The sequence below is a fragment of the Bos javanicus genome, chromosome 20 (genome assembly GCF_032452875.1).
Source record: "Bos javanicus breed banteng chromosome 20, ARS-OSU_banteng_1.0, whole genome shotgun sequence".
Taxonomy (NCBI): domain Eukaryota; kingdom Metazoa; phylum Chordata; class Mammalia; order Artiodactyla; family Bovidae; genus Bos; species Bos javanicus.
In genome coordinates this window covers 15,266,577-15,286,129 of record NC_083887.1, presented here as the reverse complement: position 1 = coordinate 15,286,129, position 19,553 = coordinate 15,266,577, and the positions used below count along the sequence as shown (strand labels likewise).

Here is a 19,553-nt window from a genome sequence, read left to right as displayed (position 1 = left end):
TTTGGCATAGTCAATAAAGCAGAAATAGATGTTTTTCTGGAACTCTCTTGCTTTTTCCATGATCCAGCGGATGTTGGCAATTTGATCTCTGGTTCCTCTGCCTTTTCTAAATCCAGCTTGAACATCAGGAAGTTCACGGTTCACATATTGCTGAAGCCTGGCTTGGAGAATTTTGAGCATTACTTTACTAGAATGTGAGATGAGTGCAATTGTGCAGTAGTTTGAGCATTCTTTGGCATTGCCTTTCTTTGGGATTGGAATGAAAACTGACCTTTTCCAGCCCTGTGGCACTGTGGAGTTTTCCAAATTTGCTGGCAGATTGAGTGCAGCACTTTCACAGCATCATCTTTCAGGATTTGAAGTAGCTCTACTGGATTTCCATCCCCTTCACTAGCTTTGTTCATAATGATGCTTTCTAAGGTCCACTTGACTTCACATTCCAGGATGTCTGGCTCTAGATGAGTGATCACACCACCATGATTATCTGGGTCGTGAAGATCTTTCTTGTACAGTTCTGTGTATTCTTGCCACCTCTTCTTAATATCTTCTGCTTCTGTTAGGTCCATACCATTTCTATCCTTTATCGAGCCCATCTTTGCATGAAATGTTCCCTTGGTATCTCTTTTCCTCCCTGGAACCTATTAAAATCTTTTCCCAGAACCATGTCCTTTGAAATTTCATAATAGTACACTTTGACATAGGTAATTTTTATTTATTAATCTGAGAACTTTTGTCCTATTGCCTCTCAGTGCTAAAAACTATTGTCCTGATTTTCTTCAAAAATTATTTCTTTTGTTTGCTTTATTTCTATAAGATATCTGACCTTTCCTTGCTTACTTGCTCTGCTCAGAACCTGTAGTACAATGTCCAATAAAAGTAGCAAGAGTGGATATATTTTTTCCTATCCTTGATCTTATGTGAAATTATTCATTCTTTTACCAGTGATTATGATGTTAGCTTCCTTTTTTTTTTTTTTTAATTTTAAAAATCAGATTGTGGATGTCCTTTATCAGATTGAGGATGTTCTCCTCCTACCTAGTTGAGTGTTTTTAGTCATGAAAAAGAGCTACGTTTTGTCAAGTGCTTTTTCTTCAACTATTGAGATGATCCTGTGGTTTTTGTCCCTTTTTTTTAAAAAAAGAAAGTGTATTACATCCATAATTCATTTTATGCTAAACCACCCTTGCACTTACTAGCCAAATCCCTCTTGTTCATGTTGTAAAATGCTTTTTCTACATTGCTGGATTTGGTTTGCTAGGTTTTTTGTTGTAGATTACTGTATTAATATTCAAAAGGTCTGTAGTTTACTTTTCCTATCATGTGTTTGTGTGGTTTTGTTGTTGATTATTGGAGAAGGCAAATGGCACCCCACTCCAGCACTCTTGCCTGGAAAATCCCATGGATGGAGGAACCTGATGCGCTGCAGTCCATGGGGTCGCTAAGGGTCATTTCATTTCATCAGAGTTTCACTTGGGAAATCACTGCATATTGTGTAAGTCAGTAGAGTGCTTGCCTACTAAGAAGTAGGAGATGCGGGTTCCATCCCTGAGTTGGGAAAATCCCCTGGAGAACAAAATGGCAACCCACCCACTCCAGTATTCTTGCCTGAAATTGTAGCCTGGCAGGCTACAGTCCAAGGGGTCGCAAAGAGATGAATGGGATTGAGCATGCACGAAATTCTTAGAACAAGACTCTAAAGAAACCACATGGGCAAATGGCGATTTCTGTATCTAGCAGAGAAAGCTGTGTAGTCTTTTGAGGTCCTCCCACTCAGCTTCCTTCCCCTCCCTGAAGCAACCTAATAAAACTTACTTTTTTTATATTCCAAACCTTACTCACAGTCTTTTGATCACCTATTTTCATTGCTCTGAATCCAGAGTTCACAACCTGCTGACAAGTCCACCTTTACCAAGCGAGTCCTCCAACTCCCTGACTAAGCACTTTTGATTTACCTCCTGTCATCAACTCACCTACCAGCTGTAATTCATCAAGAAAGGAATCAAAAACCCTTTGGTAGTTAATCCCAGGTGTACTCGGACGGAACCTTCGGCATAAGGTAAGCAACTAGGACAGTGACATCAGAAGGGAAAAGTAAACTCAGAGTGGCGGTGCCTTAGAGTCTAGGTGTGGAGAAGCATCTGGGGATATGAGTGGATCTCAGCTGGTAATGAGCCCAGCAGGTGGGCTCAGAGCTCCGAACTGTGGATGAGGCCGCGGCAGAAGCAGGCACGGCAACTTCTGATGCTCTGGTAAAGGGATGACCAGAAAGCCCAACTTTCCCACGGTGCCGCCGGACGGGCGCAGCTGGCGCTGCTCGCCAGGCTGCGCGGGGTCAGGACGGGGCGCCGCCCACGCGCCGCTCGGGCCGGAACCCGCCGAGGTGGGTGCGCCGAGCCGGAGGCAGCGGGGAGCGCTGGGGCGCCGATACCGAGGCCGCGGGCTCCGGGCCGCCGGCGCAGCTCGAGCGCTTTCCGCGGGGTTTGGCTCCTGTCGCTTCCCGTCTCGCCGAACCGGCATCGCCGCCGCGGGAGCCGCCGCCGAGAGTCCTCAGAACCGGGCTGCGGGCGGCCGGGCGCCCCGGGAAGCGGACGCAGGTGAGGGTCGGCGGTTGGGAGCCCGGCGGGGCGCGGCCGCCCGAGGGGCCGGCGTCGGCCCGACCGGGCGCGGCCCTGCCCTGCCTTGCCCGGCCGCGGCGGCTCGGGCCCCGGGCTCGCGCCGGGCGGACGCGCCGCGGGCTGGACTGCGCTGGCCCGGCCGCCTCCCGCCCCGGCCTCAGGTGATGCGGCGGCGGTTTAACTTTCGCACCTGAGGCTCCCGGGGCGGCGGCGGCGGCCTCGGGGCGCGGGCCGGCGGGAGGGCGGAATTACACGGGGTCTGGAAGCGCGAGGCGGGCGGCGCCGGGGGCGTGCGGGGAGGGCCGCGGGGCCGGCGCGGGCCGCCCTCCAGGTGGGAGTTGGGGAACCGCGTGCGGTTTCCTCTGAGCTCGTGGGGAGAGTCGCACACACCCCCCTTCCACGGCCCGTTCCCTTCGCCCAGATCCACTTTCTTTTGTCTGGTCCATTTCGGTATCGGCGTCTCAGCTGCTTTTGTTGCAGCCGCGGGTCCGGAGGGTTCAGACTTGTTGTCAGAGGTCGTGGGTAAGCTCTGAAATGCAGCGGGGCGCAGGTGGGGGGAGAGGGTCCCTAGGATGGAGAAGATTTGTCATTAGTGTCCTAATTAGCACTAACATGTCACCGCGTTCTTTTCGAGATAGGACGTACTCAGTATTTTTGTAGCATCGAATAGTTTTAAGTGTACACGGGAGAGCATTCATTAGTAATTTCAAAGGAGCATTGTGTGGGCAGGTTACTATTAAATTACCCATTTTATAGACCAGACAGCTGAGGCACCCACGAGGAAAAGAGATTACATCAAAAACAAGCCGTCAGCCCTTGTGGGAACTGGGGTTAGAACTTGTCTGAGAGTTGTTCTCAGTACACTCAACCTCAAACAAAATTTAGCGCTGAGAGTCCCTCTAATTCGCATATTTTTATTTATTCATTAATTACCAAAACCTTTCTTAAAAATAGACTTGAGTTCTTTCATATTTCTAAAGTAGTACCCCTAAAAGTGATACTTAAATGACCAGAGTCATTCCATTTTTTGAATAGGATCACTGGAATCGTAGTAAGGATGAATTTTTTTTTTTTTTTTGGTCTTTCCTCTGTCAAATTATTAATTTCCTATGTGAATCCACTGGGAGCTCAGTTGTACCTAGTGATTAACATAGCAGAGACTCGAAATGTTTATTTAATGGATAAGTGGAATGGTAGTATGCCTGAGCAGTAAGTTTTCTTTTCTCCTACAAAAGAATTAAACATTTAGAAGAATAATTATTTTAATAATTTCAATGAAAATTAACTTGTAATCAGGTGCATATTATGTTGTCCTTTCTCTCCAGTGCTGTCAACAATGCACCCCTTTCCCTGCTTTTAACTGATTTTGCCAACAGATCTTTTATTGCCCCATTTTTTTCCTCTGTTACATTTATATGTTTGGTTTTTCAAAGTGAAGATTTTTTTTCTTTTAAAATTCAAAGAAAGTAGTCTAAAAAAAAAAAAAAAAGCTTTTTTCTCTTTAATGAAATAGACTTAACTAGGCTTTTATGGGTATATCTGAGGATAGACACCTGCTTCTTTAATTAGTAATTCCTGTATGTCAAGCAGGAGTTCCTCTAGGCAAGTATCCAACGAATTAATAATAATATATCCCTGTAATATTTTATGAGGCATCTACCTCGTATAATGCCTTTTTATCAACAGAATAAAGCTAAACAAATTCAGTTAAATTTTGCTAACTACATAGCACATTTTAGGGCACAGTTCGCCCAGCCTTAATTAGTGACTCATGGAATAAACACTAACAATTCTCTTTCCCTTACACCATCTTCGCTCAGCAACTGGAAAGAAAAAGAACTGTAATCTATCTTTTCTCTCAGAAGGGATATTTAGAGAATTAATGAAGTAATGTCTGGAGAATATTGTAATCTCCTTGGAAGAAAGCTGCTTTGTGACTTCAGAGTGTGACTATAGGGTCATGAAACACTGCCACTGCCCCTCAAATGCTGTCATTTATGTTTTTAGAGTGGTCATTCCAGGTAGTTACTTTAGGAGGCTAGATGTTTATTTAAAAAGTGCTGCTGCTATTTAGTTATTTTAAATATTTGAAAAATTTAGTCAATTTTACAAGCAACATAAAAGTATGATTTTAGAATCTTTTATAAATACTTGTTTTTTGTTTGTATTTTTGTAATCCAAAACTATGTATCTCAGTGTGAACATCTTTTATTTGCTAAACTTGGCAGAATGATTTCTGCATGGTTGCAAAACAGCCCTGCCTTCAAGATTTTACTGCTCTTAAGGATATTTAAACAGTTATCATGAAGGCTATGAAGACAACTGTGAAAGGTGTCTTAAAAATCGTTTTAATTAATGGCAGCATTATTAGAAAGTGTTTGTAACCTTCTCAGAGTGACTACTCTGTAATGGACACTGCTTGCTTGTAGGCTTGTATACATTTGTAATGCGATGGTGGTGTAGCCACTAAGCCGCATCCCGGGGAGCGGACAAGGATATCTGTTTCATGTTTAACATGAATTTTTTTTTCTCACTTTGGAAGGTTCATATTTCATTTTTAAGGTCTCATCAAAATTCCCTGCATCAGAACAGCTCAAATAAGTAGGCAGTCCCCAGTAAAATGTTGACATAAAAATGCCCATATTAAAAACATCTTCTTTTGGCCCTAGTATGCAATAAGGTGTACAAAAATGTTATATTAACCAAATAATATTATATTAATCAAACTAAGTGTCTGGTACAGTAAACGTTAACCATGTAATTAACAAGGTGTTTTATTGTTTTCCTTGATTTAAGAAAATGAGGAAATTAAAGATGGTAAGTCTTTTAAAATACTTACCAATAGACTTACCAATCTTACCAGCTTAGAAAATTAGAGATATTGCATTTTTTTCTTAGTAAATTTCTCTGTAGCAAGCAGAAATATTAGAAATTATTCTGTTAATGATGGAACTACCTTTAAGTTCTGTAATCTCTTTCCCTGATTAGTTCACTGATAGTCTGACAGGTGGAAACCTTGGAAACAAGCAATAGGTCATTAGCCGAGATTTTAACAGCAACTTCAAAACATCGTTCATAAAATAGCTGAGATAAGAATGAGGCTTATTCTGATTGACAATTTCCTGGCCTATTCAGAAAACTGTTAAATTTTTTTTCCCCCTAAGGGGCCAGAGTTGAAATACAAACACCAATTTAGACAGCATGAAATGAATAGTATATATATAAGTGGGCTCTTCTGTGATCCCATGGACTGTAGCCCACCTAGCTCTGTCCATGGGATTTTCCAGGCAGGAATACTGGAGTGGGTTAGCATTTCCTTCTCCAGTGGATCTTCCCAACTCAGGGATCAAACCCGAATCTCCTGCATTGGCAGGCAGACTCTTTACCCTGAGTCACCTAGGAAGCCCATTAGTCTCCTGAAAGATATATAAATTATAGAATTAGTATTTTTGTGTAGCTTCACTTGTCTGACTTAGAACTAGCTAAGGCTGTAGAGTCCTAAATAAAGCTTGCTATATGCTCTAGTCTGGTATTACACTTTTTGCTCACCCAACAACCATAACGTTTCCCATTTAGTGTTTTGGTTTATATTATTTTCCTTACTCAAGATGCCCATTCCTCTCCACTCTACTTGCTAATGCTATCTAAATTCTCCCTGTGCTTTAGGACCCAGCTGGAATACTTTTTTTCCAGAAACCCTTCCCTGACTCCCTAGTTCTTATTTTTTAGTTCACCATGTCTGTTTGTTAATTACTCCTTGTTTTTTTGTTATTTCTTTTATTTTGGCCTTGAATTTGTTTTTCTTTAATTTTTATTATAGTTGCTTTACAATGTTGTGTTAGTTTCTGTTGTACAGCAAAGTGAATCAGTTCTACATATATCTCCTCTCTTTTAGATTCTTTCCATCACCAGGAAAGAATCTTTCCAGGTCATTACAGAGTATGGAGAGTTCCCAATACAGTAGGTTCCTATTATCTATTTTATGTACAGTAGAGTGTATATGTCAATCCCAGTCTTTCAATTTATCCCCCCCACCAGTTTTTCCCCTTGGTAACTAGAAGTTTGTTTTCCACATCTGTGACTCTTTTTCTGTTTCATAAATAAATTTGTTTGTACCTTTTTTTTTTTTTAAAGATTCCACATATAAGTGATAGCACATGATACTTGTCTTTGTCTTTGACTTCCCTCAGTATGACAATCTCTGGGTCCGTCCATGTCACTGCAAATGGCATTATTTCATTCTGGGTTTTTTTTTTTTTTTTTTTTTGAGTGTATCAAAGTTTTACTCATTGAAACCAAAAAAGGTTTTTTGTTCATTTTTATTGGAGTGTAGTTACTTTACAATGTTGTGTTAGCTTCTGCTGTGCAGCAAACTGAATCAGTTATACATATATCCCCTCTGTTTTTTAGGTTTCCTTCCCATTTAGGTCGCCACAGAGCATTGAGTAGAGTTCCCTGTGCTACATAGTAGGTTCTCATTAGTTTTCTGTTTTCTGCATTGTAGTGTGTATATGTCAGTCCCAATCTCCCAATTCATCCCACCCCCATTTCCTCCTTTGGTATTCATAATTTGTTCTCTGCATCTGTGTCTCTATTTCTGTTTTGCAGATAAGTGCATCTGTACCGTTTTGGTAGAGTCCACATATGTGTGTTAACATACTATGTTTGTTTTTCTCTTTCTGACTTCTCTCGTATGACAGTCTCTGCTGCTGCTGCTGCTGAGTCGCTTCAGTCGTGTCCGACTCTGTGCGACCCCATAGACGGCAGCCCACCAGGCTCCCCGTCCCTGGGATTCTCCAGGCAAGAACACTGGAGTGGGTTGCCATATCCTTCTCCAATGCATGAAAGTGAAAAGTGAAAGTGAAGTAGCTCAGTTGTGTCCGACTCTTCGCAACCCAGTGGACTGCAGCCTACCAGGCTCCTCCGTCCATGGGATTTGCCAGGCAAGAGTACTGGAGTGGGGTGCCATCGCCTTCTCCGCCATGTCTCTGTAAATGGCACTATTTTGTTCATTTTTATGTCTGAGTGGTATTCCATTGTATATAGGTACCACAGCTTCTTTATGCATTCACCCTTTGATGGACATCTAGGTTGCTTCCATGTCCTGGCTGTAGTAAATAGTGCTACAATGTATATTAGGGTACATGTATTTTTTCAGGTTATCGTTTTCTCCAGATATATGCCCAGGAGTGGGATTGAATTTGTTTTCCACCTAGGTTTTTTTTTTTTTTCCTTTCCCCTCAAAGGTACAAGTGTGTGTTAGTCGCTCAGTTGTGTCTGACTCTTCGCAATCCCATCGACTGTATGGCTTGCCAGGCTTCTCTGTCCATGGGATTCTCCAGGCAAGAATACTAAGAATACTGGAGTGGGTTGCCATTTCCTTCTCCAGGGGATCTTCCTGATCCAGGGATCGAACCCTGGTCTATCACACTGCAGGCAGATTCTTTACTATCTGAGCTACCAGGGAACAGATCATATATTCAGTGTATATTTTCCTCAATCATGTACAGCACCTGTAATGCTGTATACTAGCTGGAAATATTAAGCTTGTAAGGTTATATCTACAAAAAAGCATTCTGCTTAAAGACAGGGTAAAATATCTTCATGCTTTATAATTGTGTCAGTCAGTGTTCCGGTAGAAAATATGTAGCAAACTCAAAATGGAGTGATTTTAAAAGTGTGCCTGGGGTAAAATAAACCAACAATGGATGGTGAAGCATCTCAGGACTAACAGTAATGAGAACTATTATCATCCCTAGGCCTAAAGGAGTGAGAGAATAGGATCATGACTAAAACCCAGAGAGGGTAGCTATATGGGGGAGGCTGCCTGGCTAGACCTCTGGCCTTTCTGAGATTGAGAGGCGTGGAGGAGTAAATACCCCTCTTCACTCCTTTCTAGCCCTCTGATTTCCAGGTGATGCTTCCCACTGGCAAATTTAGCTGGAATGCAGAAGGTGGGAGGGGGAGAGGGAGTATTCTTGCAGGTCAAAAGTCGGCCTCCTGGGAATTAGAGCACAGTAGACTAGGTGAAAAATACCTCTGGAGTGTGGATGAGAGAGGACAAAGGATATCCAGAGCTGGAATCACATTATCTGGAGTGGGTGTTTTCATTACAGTTACATAAGCCTTTTTGTGCTTTCTCTATTTCATAAAAGACAAGCATGTTTGTTTCTAGCCTAATTCAGTTTTATGATTGATGTATGATTTATGACACTTTTATGATGGATGTATTTCATAAGAACTGCTGTCCCTCTTTTATGGTTTAGCTAATATATTGTTATGCATGTTTTCTCATGAGAGAAAATATTTCTCATCTGTGAGAAATGAAACAATGAAAATCCGTTTCATTTTTTCTTATTTTGTGTTTTGCTTGTAAGGTAGCCAGGTGGGAGACATAGAGCTGTCTACGTAGCCACTGGGAAAACTGCCCTTTCATGATGCTAATCACGTGATTGGTCTGAATTGGTGGTGGTTGCTCATTTTCTTTTGTGCCATTTTCGTAGATCAGTGGTTGTCAGTCTTGGTGTATGTGATTCTCACTGCAGATACTCTGATTCAAGCAGGTTTAAGATAAATCTTGAACATGTGTTCTTTTAAAAAGGCTTCATATATTTCAGATGCACAGATGTGAGAATCACTCGCACAGGTAGTCATTTTGGTCATAGATTCCCCCACACTTTAATGTATATGTAGCACTCTTTAGTATAATAATTAAGCCTCCAATAGAAAGCCATTTTTAGTTTATGTACTCTTCAAAACAAATGTTTTTGATTTTTTCACATTGAGAAGTTTTCATGATATAAGATGCAAAACGTGACTTCCATAGTATTAAAGCAAATAAGTTTAAATTTTTTAAAGATATAAAAACATTTAAATATTAACATACAGTATAGAAAATAGTATAATAAACACCCATGTTCCCACCATGTAACCTTATAAAGTGTTAACATTTTATTTTTTTCAGATTTTTTAAAGAAAAAAATACAGGTAAAATTTAAGCCCCCTTAGATACCTTTCTGGAGAAGGCGATGGCACCCCACTCCAGTATTCTTGCCTGGAAAATCCCATGGGCAGAGGAGCCTGGTAGGCTGCAGTCCATGGGGTCACACAGAGTCGGACACGACTGAAGTGCCTTAGCAGTAGCAGCAGCAGATACCTTTCTAGAGGTTGCTGCTGCTGCTGCTAAGTCGCTTCAGTCGTGTCCGACTCTGTGCGACCCCATAGACGGCAGCCCACCAGGCTCCCCGTCCCTGGGATTCTCCAGGCAAGAACACTGGAGTGGGTTGCCATTTCCTTCTCCAGTGCATGAAACTGAAAAGTGAAAGTGAAGTAGCTCAGTCCTGTCCAACTCTTTGCGACCCCATGGACTGCAGCCTACCAGGCTCCTCTGCCCATGGGATTTTCCAGGCAAGAGTACTGGAGTGGGGTGCCATTGCCTTCTTTACCATTATCCTAAACTTGGTATTTATCATTCCTTTACTGATACATGTGTATGTAGCTTTTATACTTTTGCTACATATTAATGTATCAGTAAAGAAACTATAACATGGTTGCACATGCTTTTTTGTTTTGTTTTGTAGCTGTTCCGAATATAGGATAAATAAGTGCATCAGATTTCTGGAAACATTTAAAGAAGGCAAGCTAAACCATGCATGCATACTTTAGGAGATTCTAAGGACATCACTGAATGGGAAGACAGAAGAAAACTAGTGTAGCATGGCTGTTTCAGGATTATAAACCAAATCTTCATCTTAGTACAGCATCTAAGTATCATTGAATTCTGGGGAGATCCATGCTGAAGGACAGCTTAGAACAGCTATCTGCAGATACATTTGCTGCCAGACAGTGGTAAATTTGTAGGACAAGAGAATAAATGATAGCAAATTGGGTACATTGGGTACATGATCTAGATCCCGTAATTACAAAAAGCAGGGAGTAAGCAAAGGCAAATCAAACGTAAAAGTAAAATACACTAAAATTCATGTGGTTGGATAGAAGTGTATGTAGTTTTTTGAGGACTCTGTTAATTTATTTGGCCCTGATTTATTTTTAGAATGACTCAAGAAGAGTATTTCTGATGTCACCCAAAAGCTGATCAAGACAATGTAGATCCTGAAACTTAGAGCTTCCATACCCTACCCCCTGCTTTTCTTAACTGTAGTCAGCTCAGATACTAGCAGATAGGTGAGGGCAGCCAATGATTTCATTGACTCCTCTGTTCTGGTAAATGACTTTCTAGAGAGCAGTTACCCCCATCCCGACTTTGAACTCTCTGTAAGGGCTTCAGTCTTCCTCATTCCTCTTGTCCTTCAAGATGTCAAGAGTCTAGAAAATAGGAACTTCCTCTTCATAAAATGATAGACATACTTTGGGAAGTTAGTTTACTCTCTAGGCCTTCGTTTCCTCATTTATGAAACAATTAACAATCCCTATATCATAGGAATGTCCTGATGGTTAAAGGAGCTAGCGCTATTTAATAATCACTGTATTCAAGAGTAGTAGTTAGTATTTAAAATAATTCCAACCCCTTGAATTTGTGTTTTATATGTAGAGATTTTAGTTTAAAAAATAGAGAGAGTATGCCACTTTCTGTCCCATTGCTGATTGAAAAGAGAAAAGTACTATTTTCTGATAGATACCTTCATAAAGAAAATTATGAATAATCTGAATATCTCCAATGAGATACAAGATATGTCATCAAACCACATAAGGTGTCATGAAGCTCAGATCGTATTCTAAAATGAAGCTTCTAAAAAGTCAACCTCTGTGACAGCTTTATGAGGCGGAGACCAGCTTCCTCCAATGGTGTTTGCTAAATTTACCCTGGTGATGCCAGTAAGTTGTGCCCTGACTTCAAGCAGAGTTAGGAAAGAATGACTTTTTTTTGTCTGCCTATCCTTGCTTACTTATTCACTCATTCATTCAACTGATCAGTGCTTAGCACTGTTATAAACTGCTAAGGATTTTGCATCTCAGCAAGGAAGACAAACATGGAATGAGTAGTTAAAAGCATGATGAATGTTCTAAAGGAGAATTAGAAAGCTTGTTGGGGGAAAATGGGGTCATGATGAGTTGGACACGACTTAGTAACTAACACTAACACACTGGGTGAAAATAATAGATCAAGGATGACCCACTCTCCTTTCTCCTCTAGAAAGTGGCATTTTAGCTGAGACTTGAAGGATATGGTTCTATTCCCTAGAGACTAGAGGCAAGCTTCCCAGAGATCCAGAGTTAGGAGCAGGAGGAGTGAACCAGTTAAGTGGAGGAGTGGAAGGAAACCTGGACTGCTGGGATGTAGAGTAGATGGGCTGAGCACTGGCAGCAGCCTGACGAGCCACTCATTTCAGTTCAGTTGCTCAGCCGTGTCTGACTCTTTATGACCCCATAGACTGCAGCATGCCAGGCTTCCCTGTCCTTCACCATCTCCTGGAGCTTGCTCAAACTCATGTCCATTGAGTCGGTGTTGTCATCCAACCATCTCGTCCTCTGTTGTCCCCTTCTCCTCCCACCTTCAATCTTCCCCAGCATCAGGGTCTTTTCAAATGAGCCAGTTCTTCACACCAGGTTGCCAAAGTACTGGAGTTTCAGCTTCAGCATCAGTCCTTCCAGTGAATATTCAGGACTGATTTCCTTTATGATTGACAGGTTTGATCTTGCAATCCAAGGGACTCTCAAGAGTCTTCTCCAATACCACAGTTCAAAACCATCAATTCTTGGGCTCTCAGCTTTCTTTATAATCCGACTTTTACATCCATACATGACTACTGGAAAAACCATAGCTTTGATGAGATGGACCTCTGTTGGCAATACCCCACTCCAGTACTCTTGCCTGGAAAATCCCATGGATGGAGGAGCCTGGTAGGCTGCAGTCCACGGGGTCTCGAAGAGTTGGACATGACTGAGCAACTTCCCTTTCACTTTTCCCTTTCATGCATTGGAGAAGGAAATGGCAACCCATTCCAGTGTTCTTGCCTGGAGAATCCCAGGGACAGGGGAGCCTGGTGGGCTGCCGTTTATGGGGTCACACAGAGTCGGACACAACTGAAGTGACTTAGCAGCAGCAGCAGCAGCTTTTTAATATGCTGTCTGTTCTATATTCTCCAATCACGCCACAAAACACTCTCTCATTCCACATGCTTTTTTTTTTTTTTTTCGATTAAAGGATAATTGCTTTACATAATTGGGGTTTCTGATAAACATCATGCCTGGAAAATCCCATGGATGGAGGAGCCTGGAAGGCTGCAGTCCATGGGGTCGCTGAGGGTCGAACACGACTGAGCAACTTCACTTTCACTTTGCACTTCATGCATTGGAGAAGGAAATGGCAACCCACTCCAGTGTTCTTGCCTGGAGAATCCCAGGGACAGGGGAGCCTGATGGGCTGCCGTCTACGGGGTCGCACAGAGTCGGACACAACTGAAGTGACTTAGCAGCAGCAGCAGCCAAACATCAACATGAATCAGCCATAGGTCCGCATGCTCATCTTACAGCATGATACAGATTCTTGTCCCATCTTGTTCTTTCCCTTGATTATGGGTAAAACTTTGGGACTGCTTCAACCAATAGAATATGGCAGAAGCAACTCTGTGTGACTTCTGAATCTAGATTATAAAAAAGCCATGCAATTCTGCCTCACTCATAGAGCATCCAGCTCTATGAACTCATCTGTCACTGTATAAGGAAGCACAAACTAGCTCATGTGACAAGACCACAGGGAAAGGTTATATGTAGGTGTCCTAGTCAACAGACAGGTCTGTGAATGAAGACCACACAGGGGAGTCTAGCTGTTGGCCATTGAGTCATTTCCACCCTTTGAGTCTTCCCAGCTGAAATCCCAGACATCATAGGATTGAGAAAGCATTTTCTTCTGGCCATTCTGAAATTCTGACCCAAAGAATCTGTAAACGTAATAAAATGGTTGTCTTATGCCCCCCCAAAAAATAATAATAATATGCTATCTGTTTTGGTCATAGCTTTTCTTCCAAGGAGTAAGTGTCTTTTAATTTCATGGCTGCAGTCACCATCTGCAGTGATTTAGGAGCCCAAAATAATAAAGTCTGTCACTGTTTCCATTGTTTCCCCATCTATTTGCCATGAAGTGATGGGAAGAAATGCCATGATCTTTGTTTTTTGAATATTGAGTTTTAAGCCAGCTTTTTCACTTTCATCAAGAGGCTCTTTAGTTCCTCTTCCCTTTCTGCCATAAGGGTGGTGGTCATCTGCATATCTGAGGTTATTGATACTTCTCCCAGCAATCTTGATTGCAGCTTGTGCTTCATCCAGTCTGGCGTTTGACATGATGTACTCTGCATATAAGTTAAATAAGCAGGGTGACAATATACAGCCTTGACGTACTCCTTTCCCAATTTGGAACCAGTTCATTTGTCCATGTCTGGTTATAACTGTTGCTTTTTGAACTGCATACTGATTTCTCAGGAGGCAGGTCAGGTGGTCTGGTATTCTCATCTCTTGAAGAATTTTCCACAGTTTATTGTGATCCACACAGTCAAAGGCTTTGGTGTAGTCAATAAAGCAGAAGTAGATGTTCTTCTGGAACTTTCTTGCTTTTTCTGTAATCCAGTGGATGTTGGCAATTTGATCTCTGGTTCCTCTGCCTTTTCTAAATCCAGTTTGAACACCTCAGAGTTTTTGGTTGAGGTACTGTTGCAGCCTGGCTTGGAGAATTTTGAACATTACTTTGCTAGCATGTTGTGTGGTAATTTGAGCATTCTTTGGCATTGCCTTTCATTGGGACTGGAGTGAAAACTGACCCTTTCCAGTCCTGTGGCCACTGCTGAGTTTTCCAAATTTGCTGGCATATCGAGTGCAGCACTTTCACAGCGTCATCTTTCAGGATTTGAAATAGCTCAACTGGAATTCCATCACTTCCACTAGCTTTGTTTGTAGTGATGCTTCCCAAGGCCCACTTGACTTCACACTCCAGGATATCTGATTCGAGGTGAGTGATCACACCATCATAGTTATCTGGGTCATTAAGATCTTTTTTGTATAGTTCTATATGTTCTTGCCACCTCGTTTTAGTATATTCTGCTTCTGTTAGGTCCATAGAAGAAGATTAATGATTTGTTTTGTTTTTTTTCTACAAGGATGCCTTTAAGGTGGAGAATAAAATGCTTCAGATTTTCAAAAAGTAAAACCTTGGTGACCAGAACCACAATTTTTGGCCTAGAATTTTTTAGGTGACACATTTGCTTATTGTTTATAGACTGTATGGGACAAAATATCTTCCTCTTCCTGTATCTCTTTCTTGGTCTCTTAGATTCTATCCCATTCCACCTTTTTGAAAGAGCTGGCAAAATATCTTTAGTCCTGGACCCATTTTAATCTTCCTTTCTCACTTTGCCCTTTCCCTTCTGGATTCTGATGTTTTCAGAACAAATCCTAAGGAACATGATTATTTTTGTTTTGTTGTTTGCTCAGTGATGTCCAACTCTTTGCAACCCCATGGACTGTAGCCCACAGGCTTCTCTGTCCATGGGATTTTCCATGCAAGAATACTAGAGTGGGTTGCTATTTCCTCCTCCAGGGGATCTTCCTGACCCAGGGATCACCCTTTCCACCTTTCTGAAAGACCTGGCAAGGATTCTTTTCTCCTCAAAACATTTTCATCCTTCTTTCTCCCTTTGTTCTTTTCCTTCAGGGTTCTGTATGTTTTCAGAACAAATCACAAGGAACATGACCAGAACTCTGAGTGACAATGCCAAATAACTAGAATTAGAAATTTTTCTTACAGTGCTTAACAGAGAGGAAGCACCTGGTTATGATAATCTGAAGAGCTATGCTGCAAATATTAGAACTTATCTAGAAATATTTGATTATGTACTACATAAATGCATAGATGAGCTTGTAACAAGGTATTTAAAAGAGAGCTGAGAGCTAAAAAGAAGAAAGGTGGAGAGAGCTTGGCAAGTAGAAACATGACATAAAATCTACCCTTAGTGTTAGAACGAGCTTGTGAGGCTTACTGATACAGTGGCTTGGGTTTTGATATTCATAGTTAAAGAGGAGACCAAGGCCTTGGGTACAGATGAAGCAGGGAGTTGGGAATTGAGACCCCTGAGTAAAGTCAGGACTTGGAAAGGGCAGCATTGTCAATAGAATAGTAGATTAATAATAATTTTTAAAAAATGGTCCAGTGATACAGATAATGAGGAAGTCTATATTGGCATAGCCTCTGAGTAGATGGTAGTGCATAGTCTCATCTGAAAATTCTATTTATTCAGTTTTTAAAAAAATATTTTTATGAAAAATTTCGAGCATACACAAAAGTAGAGGACTGGTATAATGAATCATTATGTATCCATCAGCCAGCTTTAATAGTTACTCTTCCATTTTTGTTTCATTTTTCTGCGTTACATATGATTTGTTTCTGCATTATATAATTTTTCTTGTAAATAGTCAAAATTAGAATATTTATCTCTAGCCTGCTGCTGCTGCTGCTGCTAAGTCACTTCAGTCATGTCTGACTCTGGTCTAAGGACCTTTAAAAAACAGAACAGTTTTCTATATTATGTCCAATGAAGTTAACAGTTCTTTAGTATCATCTAATACCTAATTCATGTATAATTTTCCCTGGTTGTCTCAAAAATATTTTTCTTAAGACTTGATTTATTTGAATTAAGAGTCAAACAAGGTCTATGCATTGCATTTGATGGATGTCTTAAATCTCTTAAGTTTCTCCTCTCTCTTTTAAAATTAATTTGCTGATAAAGCCAAGTTGTAGAATTAACCACATCCTGTACTGGACTAGTTTTAAAGCCTCATAATGTCATTTCAACTACTGCACAATTTCACTCATCTCACACGCTAGCAAAGTAATGCTCAAAATTCTCCAAGCCAGACTTCAACTGTAAGTTAACCGTGAACTTCCAGATGTTCAAGCTGGATTCAGAGGAACCAGAGATCAAATTGCCAACATCTGTTGGATCATTGAAAAACCAAGAGAGTTCCAGAAAAACATCTGCTTTATTGACTACACCAAAGCCTTTGACTGTGTGGATGTAGCAAACTAGAAAATTCTTCAAGAGATAGGAATACCAGACCACCTTACCTGCCTCCTGAGAAATCTGTATTCAGGTCAAGAAGCAACTGTTAGAACCGGACATGGAACTGGACTGGTTCCAAATTGGGAAAAGAGTATGTCAAGGCTGTATATTGACACCCTGCTTATTTACCTTATATGAAAAGTGCATCATGAGAAACGCTGGGCTGGATGAAGCACAAACTGAAATCAGGTCTGCTGGGAGAAATATCAATAACCTCAGATATGCAGATGACACCACCCTTATGGCAGAAAGCAAAGAAGAACTAAAGAGCCTCTTGATGAAAGTGAGAGAGGAGAGTGAAAAAGTTGGCTTAAAGCTTAGCATTCAGAAAACTATGATCATGTCATCCAGTCCCATCACTTCATGGCAAATAGATGGGGAAACAACAGAAACAGGGAGAGACTTCATTATTTTGGGCTCCAAAATCACTGCAGATGGTGACTGCAGCCGTAGAAAAGCTATGACCAACCTAGACAGCATATTAAAAAACAGAGACATTACTTTGCCAACAAAGGTCCATCTAGTCAATGCTGTGGTTTTTCCAGTAGTTATTTATGGATATAAGAGTTGGACTATAAAGAAAGCTGAGCACCAAAGAATTGATGCTTTTGAACTGTGGTGTTGAAGAAGACTCTTGAGAGTCCTTTGGACTGCAGTGAGATCCAACCAGTCAATCCTAAAGGAAATCAGTCCTGAATATTCATTGCAAGTGTTACAGGAAGGAGGACCCCTTCCAGGGCCCAAAACTGGACTCTTGTCTAACACTTAGAAATGAATTGTCCAAGGAGACACATGTGCTGACAGAGCAAGAGACTTTATTGGGAAAGGGCACCTGGGGGGAGAGCAGTAGGGTAAGGGAACCAAGGAGAATTGCTCTGCCGTGTGGCTCACAATGTCAGGTTTTATGGTGATGGAATTAATTTCCAGGCGGTCTTTGACCAATCATTCTAATTCAGAGTCTTTCCTTGTGGCGCATGCATCACTCAGCCAAGATAAATGCTAGGGAGAGGGATTCTGGGAAGTGGACGGACATGCAATGTCTCCTTTAGACCTTTCCCGAACTCTTCCGGTTGGTGGTGGCTTATTAGTTCCATATTCCTTATCAGGATCTCCTGTCATAAAACAACTCATGCAAATGGTTACTATAGTACCCGGCCAGGGTGGGCGGTTTCAATCAGTGTGCTTCCCCTAACAGAAGGACTGATGCTGAAACTCCAATTCTTTGTCTGCCTGTTACGAAGAACTGACTAATTGGAGAAGACCCTGAGTCTAGGCAAGATTGAAGGTGGGAGGAGAAGGGGACGACAGAGGATGAGATAGTTGGATGGCATCACCGACTCAATGGACAAGAGTTTGAGCAAGCTTCAGGAGTTGGTGATGGACAGGGAAGCCTGGTGTGCTGCAGTCCATGAGGTACAAAGACTCGGACATGACTGAGTGTCATTAAACACATTCATCTATTCATATAGTAAATAAAGTGGTTCTTAGATTTAATTGTTTGATTCAGTTCAGGCCATTATGGTTATTATTTTAAGAATACTTTAGAAATGGTGCTAAATACTTCCAATTACATTTTATCAGGAGGCACAAGATGTTTGGTGGTTGGTATAATGTGAATTGTATCCCCTCCAACTTCATATATTGAAGAGTTAATTCCCAGTAAGTCCCTCAGGGTGTGACTGTATTTGGATATAAGGCCTTTAAAGTGTGAATAAGTTGGAATGAGGCTGTTTGGCTAGACTCAATCCTATCTGACTGCTGTCCTTGTTTTGTTGTTCAGTCACTCAGTAGTGTCTGACTCGGACCCCATGGACTGCAGCACGCCAGTCATCCCTGTCCTTCACTATCTCCTGGAGTTTGCTCAGACTCATGTCCATTGAGTGTCCTCATAAGTAGAGGAAATTTGGGCTTGCAAAAAGACCCCAGGATACGTGCCTGCAGAAGAAAGGTCTTGGGGGGATGCATGAGAAGGCAGCCATCTAAAACCCAAAGACAGAGCCTTCAGAGAAACCAACCCTGATGGCCCCTTGATCTTAGACTTCTAGTTCCAGAACTGTGAAGGAAAAAAAAAAATCTGTTGTTAAAGACACCCAGTCGGCAGTATGTTGTTATGTTAACCCTAGCTAACCAGTATGCTAATGCTAAGTCACTTCAGTCGTGTCCGACTCTGTGCGACCCCGTAGACGGCAGCCCACTAGGCTCCTCTGTCCCTGGGACTCTCCAGGCAAGAATACTGGGGTGGGGTGCCATTTCCTTCTCCAATGCATGAAAGTGAAAAGTGAAAGGGAAGTCGCTCAGTCGTTCCTGACACTTAGCGACCCCATGGACTGCAGCCCACCAGGCCCCTCCATCCATGGGATTTTCCAGGCAAGAGTACCGGAGTGGGTTGCCATTGCCTTCTCCAGCTAACCAGTATAGTTGTTCTATTTTCAGTGATGTTAAGATTGATCTTTGAGTTCAGGTGGCAACAGCCCTGAGTCACTCAGTCATGTCTGACTCTTTGCAACCCCAAAGACTGTAGCCCGCCAGGCTCCTCTCTCCACCAGCTTCTCCGGGCAAGAATACTGGAGTGGGTTGCCATTCCCTACTGCAGGGATCTTCCTGCAGAAGATCTCAGGTCTCCTGCATAGCAGGCAGATTCTTTACCATCTGAGCCAACAGGGAAGCCCAGCCTTAAACATACATTATGAAATGCTCATCCCTTTTCCCTAATTTTTTTAGAAGTAGCCATTGATTTCTTCCCCTAAATCCATCATTTCATTAGGAGTTGAAAATGGTGATTATATTAATCATCCTACATTTATTAGCATGATCTGTAAAGGATTTTTCCTAGTTGATTATCCAGAAATGGTCTATAGATTCTTTTCCT

The 19,553-nt window shown here is 41.8% G+C and overlaps 1 protein-coding gene across 4 annotated transcripts in view; it reads left to right on the top strand.

Moving 5' to 3' along the window:
• Window positions 1-2,511: 2,511 nt before the first annotated feature.
• Window positions 2,512-19,553, top strand: part of RNF180 (ring finger protein 180) — a 283,868-nt gene continuing 266,826 nt past the window's right edge. For 3 of the 4 annotated variants that reach the window (XM_061393438.1, XM_061393436.1, XM_061393439.1), the window contains exon 1: window positions 2,512-2,594. The gene's annotated coding sequence lies outside the window, so the exon portion shown is untranslated. Of the gene's footprint in view, window positions 2,595-3,039; window positions 3,138-19,553 lie in introns of those variants that run through there. The other variant, XM_061393437.1, reaches the window with a different exon arrangement.